The 26433-nt window shown below is 38.4% G+C and overlaps 1 protein-coding gene across 5 annotated transcripts in view; it reads left to right on the forward strand.

Annotated features, from left to right (window-relative positions):
- RASSF8 (Ras association domain family member 8) overlaps positions 1 to 26433 on the forward strand; it is a 91367-nt gene that overhangs the window by 14095 nt on the left and 50839 nt on the right. For 4 of the 5 annotated variants that reach the window (XR_012623502.1, XM_074826445.1, XM_074826447.1 and 1 more), the window contains exon 2: positions 15132 to 15205. The exons of the other annotated variant lie outside the window; for it this stretch is intronic. The gene's annotated coding sequence lies outside the window, so the exon portion shown is untranslated. The remainder of the gene's footprint in view (positions 1 to 15131; positions 15206 to 26433) is intronic. 5 annotated transcript variants of the gene reach the window in all.

A 26433-nucleotide genomic window follows, 5' to 3' on the forward strand; every position in this document is an offset into this window, starting at 1 on the left:
TTGGTATCTAGATGCTGTGTGGCAAATAAACTACTGGCTACTTGTACATCTTCTCCTGCAGCTCCTACTTTAGCTTTTCCTACAAAACAGTAACTGTAATGACCAGTGCTCTAATGCTGTTAGAGCATACGGAGCTTTTTATGAGGGTTTGTGTGTTCTTATGCCTGATGGAATTTCAAAATAATCTTGCTGTGTGTCCACTGTTTTCATCTTGCTCTGTGTTATTTTTTGCCTGTCTTACTGACTTCTGCAACCAGTTTTAATAAATTAATTCCTGTGCTTGTTGAAGTATAATTAGAAAAATGAAAAGAAAATATATGGCCCAGCATGGGTCCTTTCAGATAAAGTTGATGTTTAAGTGAGACCTGAAGCCAAGGCAAATCTAGTGAGCAGTTTTGTCTTCGGTGCATTTGTATAGCCCTCTTTAAAAAAATCTGTCTTGGTCATACAATTTTCTGCAGTGGATTTATTCCTGATGTTGAGAATTAATACAGACGTTTAGAAGAGATCACTTTTAAAAGGTTGCTTTTCTGGTTTTGTTTTTGTTTTTGTTTTTTTTAAATTTGTATAGTAGCTAATCAGTGGGAGTATCTTTTTGAGAAATTCTTTATCATCAGTTTTATAAGAACTTTAGATCCTGTTGTGCTATGCTGAGCCCATCATTAGGGTGTCTGACTGGTTACCTTGTAGTCTTTAGCCCACTTGAGACGCAAATAGTTTCTGTTAATCTCAAAGGCATTATTCACACTGAACCCTGTGGATATATTGAGATGTGTTCTGTGTTTTGTTCATGTGACCTAATTTCACTAAAATGAAGGTCAAGCATGTCTGAAATTCGTGACAATATTGTTTGCACTGCTAGTACTTATTTGCTCAGACCAATTTGACAATGGGTGAACCTGAGGCAGAGCTTGAATATGTCTGAATTGGTGACTTGTGTCTACATTTGCTGCCTCTTATGTAAATTTCAGGTTTTTTTGTTCAGTTCTCAGTTATGTCAAAATTTCTATAATTTTATTACATGCTTAAGACTTCTGTTCATGAGTCTACTGATAGGGAATAGAATACCTTAATCCAAAATGAACTTTCTGAGGACTGCAAAGATCTATGTGAATCTTTCCATGAGCATCAACAGCATGAGTTGCTTGGAAGACTTTGAGGAAGAATCATCCTTAGGAAGGGAGTAGAACATTCTTATCTGGCTAGACTGGATTTCCTTACCAGGGTTTGTCCTTAATACTTGTTAATGGGAGCACAAGGATCCCTCTGCAGTCTCCTGTGCTGTGGGAAGCTCTCAGGAAAGAAGTCTGTCTCCTGACCTTCTGTGCTGCCATTGGACAACACTGTAGTACCAAGTTGCCTGCCTTTTCTGGTTTGGTCTTAAGAGAAGGCTGGGAAGAGGAGATGCAGTTCGTGATTATGGGTTAATACTCAGGATGATACTGTGCTGGCTGATTCTTTGTCTCTTTTATTTTTTTAGATTATTGTCAGGTTTTGGTCAACAAGTATTGAAATTCCTAGATATCTCAAGTCACCTATTTTATCTTACTTACTTCTTCTGGGATCCGTACATGAAATTAGCTGCTTTGTACATATTTAACAGATGTGGGGGTTTTATTTGAAAAGAAAAAGAGAAACTTAAAGTATGGATTTATGTAGGCCTGTAAAAAATATGTGTTACTTTGTCAGCTTGTGCTATTAAAAATATGCTATATGTAAGAATAAATATGTTGGTCTTCATGTGAGATGCTCTTACACTCAGTCAATAAATGCTGAAGCTTATTTGAAACATCAGAAATGTAGTTGGTAGAGTGATTTGATGCAAGTCAATTTGAGTCACCATCCCCAAACAAATATTGTGACACAAATCACTTATGTAAGTTTGCTTTTGTTTGTTTGCTTATTTGGGTTTGTCTGTGGTAACTGATTTGTGTTGTATCTTGAATTGGGAGGAAGCAATGCAATTGTGACAGTTCACATTTAAAAACTAATGTGCAGACTTATTTACATAGGTTATTCATATAAAATTCAAGTTGACTTATTCTGCTTAAAAACGCTGGTCCCAGGCTGTGAGAAACCCAGTTGTTTTTTTGAGTCAACACTGGTTGTCTTCTGAGACAACTCTGTGTGTACAGACAGATGTACCCATGACTCACTTGTAAGTGAACATGACTTGATTAAAAATGTATTAAGCATTAATAACAGGGCATATTTTTTGCACTTTAAGAAAAACTCTCAGAATGTTTTGGGGAACTGGAGTAATTCTATGGCTCTAAACTTCATTAACTGTAAAGGTATTAACAAAGAAAATTATCAAGGTTTAGGGCTGGTCTGAGTGAATGATCTCTGAACTGTGTTATTATTAGTGACTGTATGTAAAGAATCAGAGGCTTTCATTTTCTAGGGAGGCATTTTAATCCTTTGAGTCAGCTTTCCCTGGTGAAAGCAACCTGGTCTGAATAGAGTGTTGGTCTTGCTTTGAGCAGGAAGCTGGGTCATAGAATCATAGAATCATTCAGGTTGGAAAAGACCCTTGGGATCATTGAGTCCAACCATCAGCCCTACTCTACAAAGTTCTCCCCTACACCATATCCCCCAACATCTCATCTAAACGAACCCTTAAACTCATCCAAGGACGGTGACTCCACCACCTCCCTGGGCAGCCTATTCCACTGTCTAACCACTCTTTCTGTGAAAATTTTTTTCCTAATGTCCAGTCTAAACCTCCCCTGTTGGAGTTTAAAGCCGTTCCCCCTTGTTCTGTCACTAATCACCTGTGAGAAGAGACCAGCACCAACCTCTCTACAATGTCCTTTCAGGTAGCTGTAGAGAGTGATGAGGTCTCCCCTCAGCCTTCTCTTCCTCAAACTGAACAGTCCCAGCTCCCTCAATCTCTCCTCATAGGATTTGTTCTCCAGGCCCTTCACCAGCTTCATTGCCCTCCTCTGCACTCGCTCCAGCACCTCGATATCCCTCTCGTATTGAGGTGCCCAAAACTGGACACAATACTCCAGGTGTGGCCTCACCAGTGCAGAGTACAGGGGGACTATCACCTCCCTACTTCTGCTGGTCACACTATTTCTAATACAAGCCAGGATGCCGTTGGCTTTCTTGGCCACCTGGACACACTGCTGGCTCATGTTCAGCTGCTTGTCAGTTAGAACCCCCAGATCCTTCTCTTCCAGACAGCTCTCCAGCCACACCTCCCCAAGCCTTGTAGCCGTGTATGGGGTTGTTGTGGCCCAAGTGCAGGACCTGGCACTTGGTCTTGTTGAAGCTCATCTGTTAACGTTGACCCACTGGTCCTTCCAGCCTGAAGAATTCTGTAATTTTGTTTATTTTCTTTTTCTTTAAGAGGTTTTTGTATCACACAACCACCATCAGCTGTAATGGGTTTGCCTTGCTGATACTTCCAGCAATTAAATCAGAGGTATAAATAAGTCCTTGCTCTTAAGTGATTTTTTTAATTACATTTTTTTGCTTACCTTTATAGCACTTCTGGATAAATGCAGAACATCTAGGACTTTAGCTGCATCCCTTTTTCTGGCCACTGCAGAATCTTTGTTTAAAGAGGTGAAGTAGGGCGAGTTGATGTGACCTTTCTCTAAATTCTAGGGTAAGTCAGCTTTTCAGAAGCTAAATTTTTATACAGAATCTAATGATTCTGTACTTGGATGCAGAGACTAACAACCAAACTGTGCTTTAGGGAAACTTGTCATGGATTTATAATATATTGAAATTCCCTATGAATTATTTAATAAAAAAAGCTCATAGTGAACATTAGAGATAATGCAAAATGTATTGACTAAGAAGAAGAAAAGCTTTTATTCAGGGTACTTCTAACAAAATTTGATGTATAAATTTACCTGATGAGACTGTAATGAAGAGTTAAAAATACAGACTTTTCTATAGGAAAGGATCAATGAGATCTTTCTCTCAGTTGGTGTATGTGTGTACTTGAGTAAGGTGCATATGGAAAAAACATATGCCTTACAGTAATATGTAGGTTCATTGGCAGAGCTGGTGTAAAAGCAGTTGTGCTGGCTTTTGTAAGAAGGTCTTGGAGGTCAGTTAAATGTCTGTCTGGGACCAGTAAGCCATTATTACTGACTGTGCTGTGGAAGTAGGAAGTACTAGATCTTGTAGAGCCTACTGTAGTAGTATCAGTTGCAAACCATAGTATTCATGATACTGAAGGCAGTGTGCATGGAAGTGCACTGGTATTGTTGGAAACAGTTCTGTAGATGGCAAAGGATGTTTAAAGATCTGGCAGCTCTGAGCTTGTCCAATGTTTCTGTAGCATACTTTGGCAATCTTTTTAGCCACTTGTGTTTGTAGTCTGCTGAAACAAATGGTTTGATGGTGTGTTTCCCTTAAAGGGAAATTTATTAAATTGATTGTTATTTGATTGATTAAAGTGTCTGTTAGCTGTTGCTTGACTAGTTGACTTATATGAATCCTGTGTTCTTTTGATGTAACTTTAAATAACAGAGCATTTGTGTGCTTGTACATATCTTTTTGAAAAGGGAATAAGAAGCTTCCATACTTTCACAGCAACTGTACTTTTAAAAATACCTGTCATTGCCTGTGGAGTGCTTTCTAGCTCTGTCTTTTCAAGTAAGAATTTTGCACTTCCTTTACAGTGACAATTAACAGTGGAACAGCATGTTTTACTTTTGGCAACCTTCTTAAAAGGGCCTAGATTAAGATCTCTGACTTACGGCTGTTGTAAATAAATCTTTTTGTTATAAAGACTTTTAAAGACGTTTCTTTTTTTGTGTTAATTAGTTAAAGTATATGCTGTGTTGGTCTCAGTTCCTCTTGCTAATTAGATAAAATGAAACCGCAGTCTAGATAAAAAAATCAAAAATATAACTTCCTTGCTGTGAAGGTTGACTATTATTTTGATGGGCTCTGTTTGCCTGTTGTGGGCCTGTATACATGTGTGTTCTAGCCCCAAGAACCCCAAGACTGACATCGTACTTTACTAGGTCAGTCTGTCTAAATGTTACAGAACAGATGGTTAATTCAAACATAAGTATTAAAGCTGAGTAGCTAAATCTGATCTCCTAAAAATGAGGTTGCCAAAGCAAGCAGCTGTATTTGATGTAACTGCTGAGTTGGTCTTTTATTTGATACATAGGCAACCCTCAGTCTAATGTCTAAATGCAAAGAGGTTGGTCATTTCAAAATTTTTTCAGCTTTTAATTTCTCTCAGAACCTATAAGTTGAAGCAGTAAATTGCTTACATACTGTAGGGCTCCTGGAAGAGAAGATGGCTTATTTAAAATCCATTGTTTTTTCTGGGCTTATCACTGTGGGTCCTGGGTTTTAAAAGTAACAAAGACAAATTGCAGCAGTGGAATAAGGCTGACACCTGATTTTTAGCTTGCCATGATTCGCTTTTTTCTTCTACTTAGGTGGTCAGTGAAACGAGAATTAAAAAGCAAATTGTTAGATGAAAGGATTATTGTGTTTACAGGCAAATTCTTTCTCTTGGTGTCAACAAATAAGATAGATAATTTGAGACAGGTGTTGTTCCAGAAGAAATGTTTAGATCATCTAATCTGACCTGCACACCACTGATCCGAGTTATCTCTGGACTGAGCCTAATAGTAAATGAATCTACGCACGTGTGTACTGATACAAATGGGATTAAAGCATTTATTTTCTGCATTTATCCTGTTGGGATTATTTCTTAGGGACACCATTTCACACTAACCGACTTTCCAAATAAAACAGATGAGCAGACTCGTGCTGTTTATCTCAGCCCTTTGGAGTTTACATACTTATTCTTCTGTGAGCTGCTGGAAGTTATAGTCACTTTTCAGGAGTCTCTGACCTTGCAATTCATTTTTCTCTGGTGGATTGAGTATTTGATTTTAAGAGTTTTGTATGTGACTTTTGGGGAGTTATTTTTCACTTATGTGATGCTGTAAGATGAACTGTTGCATTTTTTAGGAATACTTTAATCGTAATGCATGGCATAAAGGTAGCTTGATCATTGTGTAAAAGTTGGAGAGGGTAGTAAAGTTATTGGTGTATGCTTCTGCCTTGATAAATGCCTTAAAGTTTAAAAAATTTCAGGCTTTCAAATCTTTCTTGCTTTTGCTGGTTCTTTTAATGTTTAACTCTGTATGAAAGGTGTCAGGCAAACAGGTGGAAACTAAACCATTCTGTTAGATTTACACTGCAAGTTTTGCAGGTAGAATTGCGCTTTCTTTTTGTGGGGTAGCCCACTATTTGCAGTAGAGAGGACATTGCTTTACTTGGCTGCATTTTTAAATGCTAGGTGAAACCTTGATTTCCATGGGGCTTCTGGGCTTTTTGTAGAAGAATGAGTTAGTTTTGGTTCTTTTTACATGCTGCTTCGCCTAATTGGCCTCAAGACCCTTTTATTTCAGGGATTTTGACAGCTCTGTTGAAGCTATCAGCCATATCCACAGGCTTCTGGAGATGATGGTCTTGAGAAGGGGAGTAGTTTGAAATACCATCTTATTTGTCTGTTGATCTGTGATTAGGGCATAGGGTTAGATGTTCATACCTCAAGTTCTTGTTCACAACTTGAAATGGCCCCTTCAAACCTGGTGAAAGAACAAAGTTCAGGAACTAGAGAAACCTTGGGAAGCTTGGAGAAAACAATACATTAGGGAAGAAATTGGCAGAGGCACCAAAGTGTCTGAGAGCAGATGGAGTGTTGTCATCAGTTCCAAAATCAATGTAAATACTTCCAGAAAACTACTCTTCCTCTGCTTTTGCCAAACACAAGGAACAGGAGCCATAAATACCATTGGCAAAATGTTTTAGCTGCCAGTGAGCATCCTGCAGTTGTAATCAACAAATTCTCCCTTGCACCACTGGCCAGCAGCTGCTGCAGAAGAGTTGCATTAGTGGTGATAAAATACACCATTTTCTTTTTTGTCTAAAGACAATGGATTTTTACAGTTTAAAAATGTCATAGTTTCTGTTTCTGTGCTACTCTGGTGTGTCATATCAACAATAAAAGTGATATTTTTTTTCACTCGTTGTTCCTTGTGGTTGTGTTGTATGGTATGACTTTCCTGCTTTAGTGTGGTTCAGTGTTGGGCTGTAAAGCAGTTATCTCATGAGTATTACCATCATGTAACTACTAACTGATCTGTCCTCTCAAATGCACAGCTTTGGGATACTATCATGTTTATAAAATGTGTCTGGCTGCCACTAAATTGATCACAATGGCGCACAGTTTATAAGGGGATGGCTATCTATATGAAAGTGAGGAGCCAGAAGGCAGGATGAATTACTAGATCACTAATGTATAATATGGCATCTGTGTCTCTCTGGAACCTGTGTTGCCCAGGAAAATTAATCTTGGAGTGGAGAGTGTTTGGTTTTAAATTCTGAAATCTCTGTACTGATCCAAATTCCATTTCCATGAAAACTGTAAGTTCAGTACTTTTGCTTGTCAACTTCAGCTGCTGGCTGGCTTTGGGGAGACTAAATTGTTCCCTTGCACTAAACCTTTCAGAATCAAGAGTTGTGTTCATATATTAGCACCATGTGTTTTCTGGAGACTGAGAAACTATAACTAGAAATTATTTAATGCATTTAATTTGAGAGATGCTTAACTTTAACTGCTTACAGATCAGATATCTAAATGTTCAGAGCTTGTGCCAGGTTATCTGACTGTTGAATTGTCACGTACATAAGATCATGGTTTCGTTCTTGATGGGGGTAGTTTCTTCATTATAGTGTAGTTTTACAGATTATGAAGCAAACACAATTCCTTTCTTAGCTGACTGTGCAGTAATGCAGGTGTCCTCTCTTGCCTTGTACCAGCTGTGGAATGCTGTGCGTTCATCAGCTGCAGCAACAATTTACACCTAAAGACGTAATGAATCTGCACTCTGAGTGACCCTGGGGCTCAACTGTACCACCTCATTATGAAAATTTTGTAAATTCTGGTGATGCTTTTGCAGCAAGACAGAGCTTCCAGTCCTGATCTTCATGGAGTTTGTAATGGCAGAATGGCTATGCTAAACCCGGAGGGGGAGAAGTAGGTGAAGGCTTAGCTTTCTGGAAGAAGCCACGAAGGAACTGATGGCTCTCCTTGCTACTAAAGGAACTGATGGCTCTCCTTGCTACTAAGTGTAATGGGGTTGTTGAGAAGAACATGGACAATATAAAGAATGTACCACTATGTTGTCTTCAAGTTGATAGGAGAAACTTGAAAACCTTTGATTGATCAATAAGTGTTCTCTATTGCAAGAAGGTAACTTTTCTGTTCTTGAAACTTTGGCTGGTTAGGTGAAACTTTTTTTTTCTCATAACTTAGACATACTTTATCAGTGTTCCACTTTCACTTAGAGCTGCTTCAGGGAGCATTATAATCACTGCAATTACTATTTGAAAGCAACAATCTTTATAGATTGGGACTTCTGTATTTCTGTAACTTGTACCATTCACTTTAATGTACAAGAACATGATACATTTAAAGTATATTGAGTGTACGGGAAGCAGCATTATGGTAAAGATTTGTAGCCGGGAATGTGTTTGCTTACTCTTTCTTTGGTGTAGAGTATAGTGGGGCCTGTGTGGGCTATTAGCTCTGTAAGTTTGCGTCCTGATTCTGCATGTAGACCAGCTTCACCAGAAACACTGATGCCAGTTTGGCTTTCAGCAGGTTCACTGAACTTCAAGTCCTTTTCTCTGTAGGTAGGTATTTGAGGCTTAAAATACTCAGTTGTCAGTCAGGGCAGGTGACCTTCCACGTAGGTGATGAGCACAACTGTCATGCAGGCTGTCCTGGATGTGTATGAACAGAAACAAGCTTGCAAAAAGAGCTCATTTTTTTGTGCAGTAATGTGGCAGTTTGGAAGAAGATAAATTGTTTGGTAGGTAAATAGTGGTACTTTTAAAAAAATGAAAAACCTTCCAGCTTTGTAAATAAGCTACAGCAAGGTGCCATTTTGATTTTAAAAAACTAGTAAGGTGGTTCTGAAGCAGTGCCTGAGATCTTAATTTAGCAGAGACGTCTCCCAAACATTGAAGAAAAAAATGTTTGCAGTTAAGAGCTTAGATCTAATTTTGTGTATTTTAGGGTTTCTTTTATCCGATAGAAGTATCAGTTTGTTCACGAGTATATTTTTTCCTTTAATGATCATGAGGTGAGTATCAGGAGTGAAAAGGGAGAATCATTTGATTTGGACATACTCTTCTGTCATGAGCTGAAATCTTCTGGTGATCCGTTTTCCTGCCTGGATTGCCTTTTTAAATCCAGATTTCAGTGTGCTTGCTTGCAATATAGCAGGCTTGTTTAAGAGGATTGTCTTGGGAACGTGCAGCATTGCTGCTGCGGTGGCCTTGTCCATTGTCTCTTGAGGTAGGATGTTCCAGGTTCATTCTAAAATATGGAGGACTCTTCCCCTGATGTGATAGTTGGAATCTGCCAATATAAAACCGGGAGCTGGTAGCAAGAGACACATGCATTTTTCTTAGAACATAGATACAATGTTGCGGGAGAAAGAGTAATTCTGTTGCTACCTGTAAAGACTAGGTGTAGCCAAGAAATCTTGTTTGTTTGTATTAAGAAGTTTACCTTATGATTGAAAGGTGTTGCCATAATGATTACTTGGCAGTGACTTTTGTTCTCTGTTCCAGCTGTCAGTAAGTCTAAAAACTAAAGACCAGTTTTAAGAGGGTGCCTGTACAAGGTCAAACTTTACTTGGGGAAAATACTCCTAAACTACCTGCAGCTAAATGCAGGATCAGTAAGTGACCCAACGGAGCTTCTGATCTTTAAAATGTTGCTTGAAGAGGTGCTGGAACATAGAAAAATCCTTTCAACCTGCCAGTGTCAAGTAAACTTAGGCACAACTTCTCTTTGTGTGTAGCAGGTGTTATTTACAAGGCCAAGCCAGGATATCTGTGTGCCCAGCTTATCTGAGTGAAGAGGTTATTCAACTGCTTGTTTCATCCCTGGTGGTGTTCTCCCAAGATTGCTTGACTTCTCTCTACTTATGTAGGTTACAGATTTAAAGGAAAAAAAAAATTTAAAAAAAGCAACAACAGTGAGAAAGATGAGTGAGGTGTAAAAGCCTTGTGTGATGCAATTGTATCATAACTGACTGATTCAAAATCTTGTGAGGTTTCATTCCTCTTGCAAGCAGGAATAATCTTACGTTGTTCTCACTGGAAATGGTTTTCTGTACAATGTTGTACAATGGTCATGCAGTTTGAGCATAACATGTTATAGACTATCTTGCCAAAATGATGCAAGTTAGGACAAATTAAATTTCAATTATTTATTTTAGCAAGCGGCAATAAGCAAAACAGCGCTGGGCGGCCGGGGAGTCCCTGCTCCACCAACGGCGCGCACCCACTTCCCGAGGGTCCGTCTTTTTTATATCCTCCGCCTTCCGTTATCGGGTCTCTCTGAGAGGTGTATCCTGCGTCTGCGCACTTTGCAGCTAGGGGGTCGCTCCATCCGGGTCTTCCTCACGTCACCAGCTTCTCGTATTTCCTACTTTCCTGAGAGTGGCTCACAAAGTCTTTGTTTATATCTTACAGAATATAGACACTACCCCCTTTTTTTCTTCTTCTTCTCCCCTTTGTCTTTCTCCCCTTTGTCCTTCTTCCCTTTCTCCCTCTTTTCAGTCTTTTGCCTAGTAGGAGTCCTTGCTTCAGCATTTCAACTTAGATAAGCACTTACAGTCAGTTAGTCGTTACACAGTGTAATAGTTAAGATTAAGTTTAGGCCAACATAGTTTATGGAATAACATGTCACGAGCTCCCAGTATCTTCAATGGAATTTGATGAACAAACAGTTTACTGTCTATCACATAACAGACGATGTTTACCAGGGATTTTGTTGTTTATGCTTTGCTTGGTATATGTAGAAAGCTAAGATGCAGGTAAACAACTTCAGAAATACAGAAGTACTGAATTTTTTTCCTTTTTTCCACATCCATGTAATATATCACTATGTTTATGTCTATTATCTAGACATATAAACATAATAAATAAGATATTCTGGTGTCTGGTGCTGGTAGTCAGTTGTTGATACCTGTAGGTAGCTATCTCTTCCACCCAGAATCAAAGAGCTAAGATTCTCATTCACGTCATTCTTGGGTGTAATTTGTTTACCAATAGTCACACTACCTACATTATTTTTAGAAGGCTCAAGGAGTTACATTGTAACTGAATTACTGTGAAGAGTGATCTGATCCATTATCTAGCACATACCAAATCCTGGTCAAATGGCTTTTAATGGCATTAAATAATAACCACATTAGTACTAGGAGATATACGTGTTTTCCCCAGAGTCATAGTTTGTTAACAATCACAAGCATAGAAAAAACTAGCAACATCTCATAGTCTTCTGTTGTAACATAGCTGAATGCAAAGGAAAGCACTCAAGCTGCTCAGGGTCATAAACATTTGGCCATTCTATCCCTAAAGTAGATAGGGGCTTGTACTTGACTGTAACTGATTTTACTTTGAGGACTTAATGTACTATACTATTGGTGAAAGCAGACAAACTTATAAAGCTCTTTCGTGCCTCTTGAATTTCGCTTGAACACATGCAAATGTTAGTAATGGCAGACCCGTAGTTATATTTGCTTTCAGAAGATGGTGACTTCTAACTCTCATCTTGAAGAGATAAAAAGCTTCTTTCACTGAAGACAATAACATTAGTTCATTCACACCTTGGATTAAAAACTGTTTTTGTGCTGGTGACTTAGCTCTAAATCTTAGGTTTTTAAGATTTCTGTAGACTGTAAACCATGCTATGAAAGTAACTTTTGGTTGGCTTTTCAACTAATATACATAAGCTGCCAATTGTGAAGTCCTTAAAATAGTATTTGTGGTTGGTTTATGAGCATATTTCTTACACTGATAGATATCCCCTGCACCTCTTTATGAAAACGTACATTTCTATGTGTGTAATTCCAGGTTTATTTTAGGCAATGTGTATTTAAGTAATGTGGTTGGCTAATAGAATCAACGTCTGTTCCCAAATGATATTTCCTTTTGGTGTCTTAATAGCTATTCTGAGGTATTGTGTCCTATTATGTTTTTAATGCAAAACATTTTTAGAGCTTAATATTGATGTCAAGTCACTGCTTAGTCTGTTCTTTTCCTTCATAGGGCATACAGATCTGGGATTTTCCCTTCTGTAACGGCATTGTGACTTGCCATATGGGGTGCTTCATATTTGCTTTCACACGATGCAGCAGACCAAGGGCCAGCAATCTTGATGCTGTACTTTCAAGGGATGAGTGATTTGATGTGTAGCTAATGTAAGCACTGAACTGGATTGCATGTAGATTACTTCTTTCTGCTGTAATTGGAAACAAAATAGTTAATCTTCCCCCTTCCTACAGCAACGACAACTAAAATAGGGTGAATGATGATGAACAAATCCTAATTTGAGTTTATCCAATGAGCCATTTGCCTACAGTGTACTGATAGGCACATCTTTCATCTTTTTGAGATGGCCAGTGTTTTGTTTAGAAGAATGACATAATGTACTTCTACATGCTGCCCAGTGTTTTTTGCATGGTTTAGGTTTAATGATTTGTTCTTTGTTTTGCCTGCAACTCACTTGAACATTTCCTGGAAAGTATCCCAGAATGGAGTAGCTATGGGAAGGGGTATGTGTACATCTCAAAGACATCTCATTTGTATGGCTTTGAAGATTTGCGTTGCTGTCTGTGAAAGCCAACTCTGCAAGTGAAATATGAACTTATTTGCAGTTTCAGTAGTCACGGAGATCTGTGTCCAGACACAGATGAGGCATATTTGGTGACAAACACCTCAGTTACCTTCTCTAGCTTGGTCTGTGTTGATCTCTCCAGTAAGAGAATAGCAGCACTTTCCTGTTTCTTCCAATTTTTGTGACCTTTTCCAGAACGTTGCAAGGTTCTCAGGTTGGTTTGGGGTGAGACTTTCTATAGGTATCTGCTATTGCTGTGATTTTAAATGAGAAACAGGTGGTTCTACATATACAAGGAGCTTTCTGAACTCCACATTTGGTCTAATTTTTGTGTTTCTTTTTGGATAAAACATGCAAAAGACAGATTTCTGGATACATTATTTTGGTGAATGAACTTTCAGTTCTAAATGGTGCAATGAAAGCAAATATTTTCAAGGGGAAATGGTGGTGTTAAGTGTGTTACACCCTTCAGGTTTCCCTGTGAGGCTACCATCGATGTCTCAGACTTCATCTATGGCAAACCTGCTGCTTTGGTCAAGGGCTTTTTCTAGGACATTTCTAGATGCTACAGTATTAAATTCTGTGGAATTTCTGTGCATACACATAAATTATATTTCAGCTATGCAATAATATCCAATGGATGATGTACTCTTATAGTCAAGTGACAGCAGTCTTGTTTTAATTGTTAGTCAAGTAATGTAAACCAATTTCAACTAATGTTGGGTAGGAAAACAAGCTTGAAACAGAGTAAGTTTTCAGTTGGATTGCTACCAGCTTGCTACACTTGCAGTACTACTGCAGAAATTAAATAATTGGTCTATTAATGGCAAACTGCCAAGAAAATGCTGATTCTGATTTTATCGCACTTCAAAAACTTATTAACAATTATGTAACAACATATTAATGATTATTTATTAACACTGCAGCTTTGGTAGCTTGGGAGGCTTCACTCTAAAAATTGATTTAAAAGGGGTTTTTTAAATTTTGTTTCCAAGAGTCAAACATTAAGAATATGGGTTTTGGGTTGTATGTTTTGTTTTGGTGGGGTTTTTTTGTTAATATGATAACTTAGTGAAATGTCTTACCTGTATAATAATCTTTTTTTTATTATAAAGAGTTCTTCTGGAGGTGACTGAACCAATGTTTTTTTGTCCTATCTTACTTCCATCTTAAGAATATTTTGTGTAATGAAATAATAGTTGCATGATGATGATGGGCCACTTTTTATGAACTCTAGTAATTGCTCTCATATGGGTTATTATGTCCTATGCAAAGTATGTGCTTTCCTATATCAAATTAATCTCAAGGGCAAGAAGTACAAAAATGACTGGAATAAAGAGCAGAGAAATAAGATTTATATTTCCAAATTAAAAAAAACAAAGAATGTCCTTTCTAAAAGGTATCTGAGAAATTAAAGTGAATAATAAGTGTGCCTGGGCGCATTAATGCTGGTAGGGTTTGATGTTTTTTCCTCATCAAATACAGATAAGTCTTGTTGTTCCTAATCCTCATCACTGTTGAACATAGCCTTAAAAAATGTAGCTACCTGTTCTAAAGATCTGGACTACTTAAACTTACCTTCCTCTTCTGAAAGTTTTTCTGTTGAATCAAAAAAGTAATGTTTCACTCTGCTACTGGCTGGGTGGCTGCAGGCAGCCCCTTTGCCTTCTAGTGGAGAACACACAGCAAGTATGAGCACGCATCCAGGGCATTGGGAGGTTGGAACTCCTGCTGTGTTTGGCTGAAGATCTAGACTCTCTTCTCTCCATCAGTTGAACAGTTGTTCCAGGTTGTGTAGTGCTTTGCTGTCTAGGTGAACTCCTCTGCCCTAGCTTCCACGTGGTCAGTGGTGGTGTCTGATGCCCCTGGGCTCTCGCATCTGCTTGGTGAATGCTTGAAGAAAAGCTAATCTCTCTTTTTATTTGCCTTCTGCAAGTACCACCAGCACAGTGGGGAGAAGAGATATCTTAACTTCTGAAGTACCTTGCTCTCCACGTGGTACATAAAACCTTTTAAAGTTCAGGGGTTTTTTGTGTGCAGTGTCGTAAAAGCTGTGGGTCAGCTATTAGGTTTTCCTATCAACTCTACCTTCCTTGTGGTAAGGGAAGACTTGCTCCTGAAAATGCTGATAAGAGGCTGTGCTAAGCAGTGAATGCAGTCATGTTTGATGTCTGTGTAGCACAGGTTTGAAAGCCAGTGGTCCTGCATTTCTTTGTTGTTGTGGTTTTCCCCAGATTTCATTTCTGAATGCCTCCTGTGAAAGTTTTTAAAATCTTACTGAATGCTTTGTCAACTACATCTTTCTAGTTTTACTAGTGTTCTAGTTTTCTAGTAACTCTAGTGAGAATTACTAGCTTTCCTGTGATAATTGTATTGTACGCAGAGAATTATTTGAAAACTACTTACTTGGCCTTTATTCCTCTTTTTCTTGCAGTCATGCCTGCCTCGTGGATCTGGACTAACACAAAGAACAATTAGCTACAGCGTTCCTGAAAGAAATTTGGCAAAGTAAGCTAGTACTGACCTAAACTGTTAGATTTTGGGAGCAAAGTGTGGCTTTTATGTTAAATGATACACTGGTTGCAAGTTAAAAGTGCTTCTGCCCAAGAGCATTACTCATGCTTGCTTTATCACAGAGTGCCCACTTGGCAAGTCAAGATTATTAAACAGTGTTGCTGCCCTTGTAGCTGGTTTGCAGAACTTTAGTCCAAAAATTAGCTAATTAGCGGTAGTTTCAGTCAAACTCTGGTATTGGAAGTAGAGAAGTCTCAACACAATTGGTGCTATGACAGAAAACCACCTTTCTCTTTACGGTATAGAGTTATTTAGCTGTAGTCGATCAATCATTTTTTGTGCTTCTGTCTGCAAAGAGAATGCTTAATCACTGCAGCTGAATTTAATACTATCTGCAACTTGTGTATTGCATTATAAAAAGAGCTATAGGTTGATACTTTCCTCTTGTGGAGTTGAATAAAATTTCCATTGCTATAGATGTATTTCTTCTTTCCAACTGAAGAAGATTGTCTTAACTCAGACATCTTCCAGTAATTATTAACAGCAATATTTAGTAAAGATGTGTGAATATTGGTTTTAACATCAGTTAATTAAGATGTCATTAATGTATTGAAGTGGCCCATTTTCTAGCTGTAAAATGGTATTTTCACTTAATATTTGGTTAATCTTAAACTGTGTAAATGTACTTTAAACCTTTTGATAGTTTTAAACCATAACCACGTTAATGCTAAGTCAAGTGAGTTGGTGCGTTCTTAAACATAATTCTTAATATTAGTAACTGAGTTGTAGCTGTGTTTTTTCACAAAGCATTTATTTAAAGAGGAAGCAGTATAGATTTTTACTTGATGGGGCAATGAGCACATGATAGAAGTGAAACAAATGCAGAACCTCTGGGGATATCTGTACTCTTTCTTCCCAATGGAAGTCTAGGTGCCTATATGGCATTTTCATAAGGACCTAATATGTGAAATATTGCCTACTTAAGGGTATTACTGAGGCTCTTTGCCGGTGTTATGACTCCCTGCTTGATTTGGAAATGGATGCTGTCCATGGGGTAATTGCTGTTTTGAATGTAGAATTGCCTTATGTCACACTGGGAATTAGCATAGGGAAGAAGGAACTGGACAAGTTAATGTTCAGTGTGTGTCTTGAGTAAATATAAAAACCTTTGTGTGAATTTTTGTTGTTCAGCTCACAGCTACAGAAGATCATAAACTATAAATCGGGGAGCATTTAAAAGGACAGCAAAACATTGTGATCAAGTGATCTGTGTAAATGATAAGACCAGCATGGAGGTGGAATAAAAGCACCTTTTCTAGCATGTGGTACACCAGTGATGTAGGACAACTGCAGATTTCTTTGGAAATGCCGTCAGTACTTCTCACTGCTCCTTGCTGCTCTTGTAGCATTATAAACTGCTTTAACCTTGGAAGAAGTGAATCTGAATTTTAGGTAAAGGTCTACTGATTGGGGGTGGGGTGGGGTGGGGGTGGGAGAATGGTACTATAAGAAGAGGGAATAGAGGTGGTGAAGTATCCTTTAACCAGAGAAGTTACCTCTTGGAAAACAGGGGTGAAGTACCTGTCTTATTACACTATCTCTCTAGCATCTCTAAAGAGACTTGAGAGACTAAGGACTGTGACACACTGAGTTACAGTAGTTTAACAAGGTAATATGCATCTGCTGAGTTGTGGTAACTTTGTGCAGGTTCTTAACTCATTGGAGTTAAAATGCTTTAGTATAAACTTCTTTACTTGAGTTTAAGCTAGTATATTTTACCTCATACTTAGAGGGCCACATCTGGCAACTGCTAGCTCATTAACGCTCTACCTTCTTAAGCTTGGTGTTTGTCTTGATAATCGTTTGGAAACTTCAAATGTCTTTTAACCTAGTCTTTGAATGTGGGCCTGTAACACTTTCTAATCTGTTGTTTTAAAGAAGTCCAAAGAAATCTTGTCCAGTGTTCATATGATTCATACCACTGTTCCACTGTGAAACTGCTTGTGGTTAAGCTGTTAAACTCCTGCCACAGTGTCTACATGCAGTTGGGAGCCTTACTCTGGCCACTGTGTGAGATGGGCTACTAGGTTAGCTGAATGTATGATCTGACCTGCAGCTAGCCTTCCTTGTGTCCTTAGCAGAAAAAGTAAGCAGGAAGTGTTTAAGGTAGAGCTTCTCCCTTAACTCTTTGTTTTGAAACCTTTAGGCCAGGGATAGTTGAAACACTCTGGCTTCAGCCCAGTGCTGACTGAAATTCCGGTGCTATGCTCAACTGCATATTACCTTTAGCAGGAATTATATTTGTCACCTCACTTAAATTCTTCTGTGACGTTCTCATCACCTTCAGTTGGAGCAATACCAGCATCTTGTATGGCATAATGATCATGCACACACGATATCAGAGACTCCTTTCTAAAAGAGAAGAAAAAAATAAGGTGCAATGAGATAGAAATGAGTGTTTTGAATAACAGATGGGAATTGAACAGGCGAACAGTGAATTAGACCATTAATGCTGCTGATATTAGCCAAAAATGCTTGAAGCATATTGAAGGAAGATACTCTATTTAAAGTAGTAAAGCATCTGCTGGGTTAAGTCCACTTGCAGTGAGGTTTACCTCGTGAAGGAATAGGCTGATTAGTTTGTTTGCAAGCTGCCTTACAGGGCTCTTGTGTCTCTTCTCCAATTTGAAAGCTGCCAAAGACTTTTCAGTAGAGGTAAGTCCAGGCATTAAACACCTACTGAGCTGGTTATAACTATACCTGTATATGTTTTGCTCTGGTGGGATGTGTAGGAGGGAGGTTGTATATTTACTAGTGGTCTATTTCCAAAGTTTGCTGTATCAAATGCTGGTGTAAGTCTTGCTTACCATACAATATTTGAGCTGGCAGTCATGGGAGAGCAATCCTACCATGGGATAGCTCAGGTGTGGGGGTACCTTTTTGTTCAAGTAATTTAATTTGTTTCAACTTGATATCTTAAGATCCTTTCATTAAGTCATATGAAGCATAAAGGAGAATATACATATTTTCTCAAACTTGCAGAGATAGCACTGTACTGCAGCTTTGTGGTGGAGAGTTTGGTCACTGCAGAACTCTTCTAATAGTTTGGTTGTTTCTGTGTCATGGCTGTCTGGTGTACTCATAGTGCTACTGTTTGGATGTAGTAGCAAGATAGTATTTTTAAATGGGTTGAGATTAGACTTTTTCTAGAAACAAGCTGTGCATCTCTTATGCTCTAAAAGCATTTTATCTTCCTGTAGTCTTAGTTACTTTCAAAGAAGGTCAAAACATCCTGTTCGGCTTCTTTTGTGTCTGATATTTGCCATTTCAAAAACTTCCATTGTTTGTGAATGTTGGCTTTGAAAATATGCACACTTTGCCATTGACTATTTTGAAAGTTTTTTTTGTGTAGATGGATTCCATTTGCACTCAAGAAAGAAGCTATGTGAAGGCCTTAATTAGTTGTTTATTGGTTTTCATTGAAATCCTGGAAACTGCAAGTTGAGGGCTCATCAGGTTTAGTGTAACTTGCATGGGATCTGAATCAGTGTTAACCAAGAACATCTCCAAATCTTCGGATACTAATTTCATTTTTCTTCTGATCTATTCCTCTCAGCTGTATGCTAGCTGAGGAGGAATTAGATTTGTAATACCTTATCAAAAATGTTTGCAGTTTTGCAAACAAATAACTAGGTTTGGGGAGGAGAGAGGAATTTATTAAACGGTGTCTAGATGTAGTTTGAAAAAAGATATGATAAAAATGCATAAAAGTTGGCAAAGTAGTGACTCATCAAAACAGATTTATTTTCATATATTAGCAGATCTGGACAGTATATTTTTTGGCTACTTAGCTTCAGGTCTCCCTTGACTGAGCAGTACTCTGAAGCTGCTGAGGATCTTCAGATCCTAATGCAGATTTGGGGGTGCGTGTTTGGAACTGCTTCTTTCACTCCCCTCTGAGGGTTTTCACACTTCTCCTGGGAAGTGGCCAACACCTATTGAAGCCTCATTGCATTCCATGAAGTATGTTGTTGCACTGAAGGAGTAAAACTTTGTGTGCTGGTATTTACATGTTGGCGCATTAACATTGCAGTACATCTTTACAGCATGCTTGCCTCATGATCATTTGCAGCTTTTTGGCTTTGAACTGCAAAAGTTTGATAAACAGCTGTAGTGAGTGTGTACCTCCCACATGTTACAGTGAATGGGACCTTTTCGAAGGGAATTTGGGAGGCTTGCTGGCCAGTGCTCTTAAATCAAGAGAGGTATGTTGCTAAGGAAGTCTGAAAACAGCATAACAGACGTGGTAGACTTTATTGCTGCTTTTTATCTTGATTCTTTTTTTGTTTGTTCTGCTTATGGCAGCAGGATCTGAATTCTGCTTTTTAACTTTGAAGAAAAGCTTTCCATTTCCTCTGGACTATGTTGAGCACTTAAGTCATGAGTCTGATGGTCCCTGACCAAGATAAAAAGTAAAATAAGTAAATGGTTGTTCAACAGTAAGGAAAGGACTTTGTATAGAAGTGGTGACTTGGCCTGACTCTGGATTTAATGTGAGGACTTCATTAGTCAGAAAAATATAAAAAATTTCCTGACTTGATGTTCTCATGAAGAAAAGGCTTTGGGGATATGAAGATTGTCTCTGTTTCCATTGTTCCAATGCTCAGAGCTGGTTAGCCTAGCTTTATTACATTTATTTTCACTTTGCTGTACAACATAATCTTTAACTAACACGTTATCTTTATTATGACGTACTTGTTTGTGGTTACTTCCTCTTTAATTTGGCCTAGTAATTTTGAGCGGTCATCAATAAAAATAGTTTCTCCCTGTCTCCCATCCCATACCTTGCATTTACTCAAAAGTGTATATCCACTAATTTATTTTTCTTTTACCTTTTTCAGCAAATTAAAGTACTGAATGATAGGGGTCATGTTTGTGTAAGAAAACTTGGTTTTAGTGTTTTCATTATATCCACAATTAATTATTTGCTTTTAACAACCACAGTGGTTTGAGATGTGAAGAGATTGATTTAAAGGTAACAGCAGTAGCCTGTACCATAAGCTGAACTGTAGAACCTCTTACAGGAGAGCAGCAGCAGTGAGCCAATAATCTGCAAGGTTCAGTTTTATTTGTTCATAGTGATGTTATACTTAAAAAATGTAGCAACTTGTGATCCATCTTAAACTTTGGCTTGAATTAATGCTGTCTACATACATTTAGAGTTTGTTTAGCTTCACAGAAATATCTTCAGGGTTGGGTTCTTCCCCCTCTACTGTAGGCAGAATATCTTGAGATTTGTCTCTCTTTTTTATTTTTTATTTTTTCCCGAGGTGAGCAGCCTGACATCTTCTCTGTTCAATTACTGAACACATCTGATTTTTCTGTACTTTTGAGTTACGATCTTTAAAATTAGCCCTGTGATTTTTTTTTTTTGGTTGGTGTTCCCCCCACTTGAGTGGCTTAAGATGTAATTGTCATACTAGGTGATTTAAAGACATAGTCATCCTGTTGTTGAAAACTAGGAACTAAATCCCAGACATATTTTCATTAATTGTAAACCTAATGTAATCTTGGACTGTAAGCTGTTGCTTTCTTCTTGGTTATTAGTGGCATTTTAAATGTTGACTTACATTGCCAATGACACAAATTCAGTTTTGTAGTAGATAAAGCGAAAACTTGTGTTACCTCTTGAAATTTATTTATTTGATAGTATAAAGACTTTAAAGGCATAACTTGCCTCTTGGGCATTTCCTTGTAGCTGGTGCTTAATTGGCCCTGGTTCTACCAGGTGGTAATTAGCTACCAGTAAGTGTCTAACTAGAGATCATCATTACTTCTGAAACTGTTCTGGGAGTCTTGATTGTTTAGGTGTCTCCTGAGTTAATGTCTTTACCAGGACAAATGCTATGGCTTTACTTACTGCTGTTTGAGATGAAAGCTTGTGATAACAGAAATAGATTTTTTTTTTTTTTTCCCCCCTCCATCTCTCACATTTGTCTTACCCTTGCACCTATGTAAGGTCCAAGCATACTTAAAAATTCATTGCACTGGGAGGATTGCTTCCAGAGGTTTGATTAAACTTTTGAAGGAGTGCGGTAAAAATCAGCTTTCTGTTTGTCTTCCATTGACTCATTGCTAATTGCAAGGAAAGAAAAAGGTGGTTTGGCTTCTATTGACTACATAATGAAGTAAGAAATTTAAAGCTCCAAACAAAGAGAAATCTATGATTATATAATAGCAGTAACTGTTATAAAATGTTTATTCCTTTGATTAGTAACAATTATGAAATGATTTATTACAATCCCACTAATAACATTTCCTCACATACTCAGAGAGGGGGGAGATGATGACACAGGGCATGCAAATGTTGGTTGAAGGTCTGAGGGAGGGCACTCATTTTCAACAAGGACAAATGCTTGTAGAGGAAGCTAGAAATCTGCAAGCTTCTGGGCTCAACTTTGCTCTCTGCACATACTGTCTGTGACTGTTTTCACAACCATGAAATGCATAACAGCTGTATACTTCAGTATTTTACCTATTATTATCCAGTGTGTGCTTTCAGTTAGAGACATTTGAAGTTCATTTTATAGAAGCTGACTATTTGCAGACATGTTACCTGGGACTACTACTTACAAAACTTGCAGTATTATTCTTATACTGAAATTGAGTTACTCTGTGTTCCAAAACATACAGCAAAATAACATTGTGTTCTACTTTTTCATATGGATCAGCACAAAGAACAACTACTTTAGTCAGGTGTTTTCAAAACTTCTTTTGAAATAAAGATCTCTTTATGTATTGATTATAACAACCCTTCACCATCTTCATTGCCTTTCTTTGGACACACTCCAGCACCTCAATGTCCTTTTTGTAGTGAGGGGCCCAAAACTGAACACAGTAATCGAGGTGCGGCCTCACCAGTGCCAAGTACAGGGGTAAGATCACTTCCCTGTCCCTGCTGGCCACGCTATTTCTGATACAAGCCAGGATACCATTGGCCTCCTTGGCTACCTGGGCACACTGCTGGCTCATATTCAACCGGCTGTCGACCAATATCCCCAAGTCCTTTTTCACCGGGCAGCTTTCCAGCCCCTTCCCCAAGCCTGTAGCATTGCGTAGGGTTGTTGTGACCCAAGTGCAGAACCCAGTGTCCTGCACTTTGATGATGAACATCGGTATGCACAGGGAGGAATTCACTGGCTCTTAGCAGTGGTAAGCCATACGAAGTAGCTTGTACTATAGTTTAATTGGCTTGTGTGTATTGCTGGACTGTTAGTTTGTGAGCTCTGGCTCTTATAAATCCTGACTTGATTGCTGCCCCAGTTCAGTATAAGTTGAGGGATGCTGTGTGGGACAGGAAGAAATGGAGTGGGTGGGGAGAATGGTTCCGTTTTTTGCTGCAGAGATGACTTCTGCTTTGAAGTGTGAATGGGACTATGTGTATTTGAAATAGGGAAAAGATGTGTTTGTGGAATCAAACGTGAAGGCTGTTGTACACTGCATGCAAGATAGTAATCGCAAAAGAAAGCACTGTAGGCCTTTAGAAAATGTGCAGGTCGTCTCTCTCTCCCACCAGTTTTTGTTGCTACTGAGCACTGTCTTTACTTAAGTTCTTTGCATTGTCCTGTGCAATAAGAAGGCTGGAATCAGTGGGTTATTAGGAGTGGCTTATAATTCTTTTTGCCAAGTAAGGGTAATTGAAGTTAATCTTTAAACCCTCTGGGAAATCACTGTTTTGGATGAGAACTTTCTTGTATTGAAAGGGTTAGTTAGAAATGCGGAGTGATGTCTAATGTTCCTACTAATGTTAAAGACAAAACTGACTTGAAACTGATTTTTTGTTTTGGTGGTTTGGGTTAATGTTAAACTGAATGAATTTGAATTTACAGATAATCTGCAGTGACTGTTTAATATCTTAATTATTTTCTGTTCCTGATGTGGATTCTGCAAACTGGCTTACCTCAGTGCTCATATAGAGCCAGGCTAAATCATCGTACAAAATAATGCTGTGTAAACAACCTATGGAAGCAGAAAATAATGGCCTTTGCTTGCAAACATAACAGCAGTCTTTCAGGATTTTTTAAAAAGTAGAACAGGCTCTCCAAAATTGATTATAAATTGCTATGATGTGGAAACAGAAGCTGCTTGGCAGTACTGCAAAAGTGAAGAATCATTTCTTCAAGAGTTGTAATATTGACTGTTTGAGCAAACTGAAGGAACTGTTGGTTTCTGCTGTATTGCAAGTACAGGCTGCATGCTAAACTACTGCTTTGCCGCTAGTTCAGTCCTTATGCTGGCTGGGAGACATGCTCAGTGGCAAAGGAAGGGAAATCTGGTTTTATTTTTCATTAGTTCTACATGCATGGATGTCCTTAACACTAATCCAAGTAAATCTGAATCTTATTCCAGTTTTTTTCAGTTACTGTCAACTGGACTTGTCCTTAAGGAAAGAAATTAAAGCAAATGCCACATCATTGTGCTACCATTTTTATATGCTACCAATGTACTACTACTTATATGTCACATAAATACCTGGATGACTTGACCCAGCTATACTTTTCCAGAGATGTGCATGGTGGTGGCATACATGTTTTAACTTGAATTGTTCTTTTAAAATGTTTTTCTATGGTTCTAACTGCTAGGATTAATAGCAGGAGCTAACTCAGTGCACTTTCTGGTAACTACAACCCGAATGGGTCAGTGGTTATGTGAATACACAGACCTAATCCTGATCTCTGCTAAATGCTGCTTGACCATATTACTTCAGTCTCTTTTTTTTTTCTTTAAATATGCTTTCTTATACATGCTTTTCTTAGAATCAGTGCAAAATATTTAGTCATCTGTAGGTATGGCAAAAGTTTGATGCTGTGTTTGAAGAATTAATAGTCAAGGGTGAAATTGTACAGTTTGTTTCAAGTGTTAAGGCAGGCATGTGAAGTGATGGAGCTGCTCATTGTCCTTTAAATCTACAGAGCAGACTTTGGTTGTTTGTGAGCAAATAAGACTATTAGCAAAAAAATTTTCAACAAAGCAAATTCTTGCTATGACTTCATCTTCTCTACTGTTACGTTGTATAATTACATTGTGAAGTGAGCCTGAATGCATCTAACTACAGTAGTATAGCCAAGGCAGTGTTTTCTAAGGGAGGTCCCTGGTCAGCAGTTTGCAGGAACCTTTGTGCTTCTAGGACTGCTGAAGGAGGCAGACAAAAGCATGCATGACTCTGTCAGTAAGTATAACATAGCAATGCCTGCTGTCTTAAGAAAAAACTTGCTGACAAGGAGAAGAGAAAGCTACCGGTTTCTGTGCTATTACCCTATATTCTTCCAAACAGAGTTGTGCAGAATGTCGGAGGGGATGAGGGAGCAGTGTAGTATGTGCACAGTCTGTGGATGAGTCTTGATGGTGCTCTGTTGTATCAGCATGCCCTTTTGATCTTGGGGTAATTGTCACAGTGGGCTTTAGTGACCAGTGTTGCCAAGTAAAATGTTAGCTTGGAGGAAGACAAAACAATGTGTCCTACCTGTAAGTATATTCTACTTTACATGATTATATCCTCTTAGCTTATGTGTTGGCACTCTCTTGGATATGTTAGTTAAACAAAAAGAAAATAAATCACTTTAAGTGTTTTTCTTTCCCTTTTCTCAATGACTGGAACTCTAAAGGTTTAAAACTGTATTAAATGAATTCAAGCCTGTTGTTCCTGGAAAGCAAAGTATGGAAAGCAAATGCCCTTCACATACTTTCAAGGAGAAAACTGACAGGCAGAACTCTTAAGGTCATGGTCAAGACACTTTTTTTTTATATCAAGCTGCTTTATAATTTTCATTTCAGTCTTTTTGATTTATATACCAACATGATTTTTGGAGCACTTGTTTCTTAACACTTCAGCAGAGCTTAAGGAACTAGGAACATTTCACTTTACTTCTGGAGTGAAGGAGGGGTAATTTAGGGTTGAATTTGAAGAGGTGATTATCCTTTTTTTTTTTTTTTCTTCCTGAGAAGTGCTAAATAGGAGTAGCAAAGAGGTGACTTCTTTTCTGACTGATGTAGAAAGGGATCTTAGTTCTGTTGTTCCTGTTAACACAGGATATGGCTTATAAAACAAACACACACAAAACTGTGGGAATCACAGACATAGGCTGCTCATTTAGATGTGACCACAGACTAGTGGTAATGTAGGCAGGAGTTGAGATGAATGCTCCAGACAAAATGGACACAAGCAGACATGGGACTGAATGATGCAGTGAAGTCAGGGTTGGACCATTCCTCTGTCAATGCTTTTTAAGGTGTTAGGTTGCTTTGGGGAAGAGGGGGAATAAACTTTTGACCTTGCTGTGACTGGCTAACTTCTACAGTCAAGTGAAGATGTGAACAAGTGACTACAGTCAGGTAAGACATAAGCAGGTTGATGCTCCTTATATTGTCGTAGTCTGTCTTGCTTCCATTTCGGATCATTCCCTCTCCCTGTAGGTAAGAGCAGTATCCAAAATAGGCTGATACAGATACTGTTACTTTGGGAGCACATGGCTGTTTATTGATAAGGTTACAAAGGACAGAGTAGTGAGCTGGCAGGGGGGAGAGCTACCTTCTCCTCTCCACTGGTATACCCCTACATTTTCTTGTCAACCTTTCCTATATTCCATTTTGAGACTTGATGTGCTGACACCATCTCACAGCTGCAGACCTTCATATCACAGATGTTTTAATGAGACTTCAAGCAAGGATGCTGCTTGCATGAACTGGTTTGTGACAGGGAAGCTTTTTAAAATATTTTTCAGAAAGTCTTTGGTGATGAAGGTTTAAAAATAACTACTTTTCATGTGTTCTTCTTGGCTCTGACATAGTATTAGGCAGTGTTTGCCGATCTGTCACAATGATGCTGTTAAACGTAATTGTAGTAAGCATCCCTTCCAAGCTGATTTAATATTAGTCTTAATCTGGGATTTGTTACCCTTTGCCTAGTTTGTTTGACTTCTTATGCATGTGTTAGCCATGATTCACTACTGCAAGGGAGTCAGGGTGTGCAGTTCAAGAGCACTTGGAGGTTTTTTATATCTGGAACCCTTCCAGTTTGAGGATTATTTTCCTTAAAAAGAAAATTAGGGAAGAAGATTGTGAAATAGTCTCCTATATTTACAATTTAGCAGTGGTAGATGCTCATAAGTACCTAATACAGTGCTTAGTTTTTTCTGATGTTCTGGAAAGCTGTTGAAATGTTG

Source organism: Strix aluco, chromosome 5, assembly GCF_031877795.1.
Source record: "Strix aluco isolate bStrAlu1 chromosome 5, bStrAlu1.hap1, whole genome shotgun sequence".
Lineage (NCBI taxonomy): Eukaryota > Metazoa > Chordata > Aves > Strigiformes > Strigidae > Strix > Strix aluco.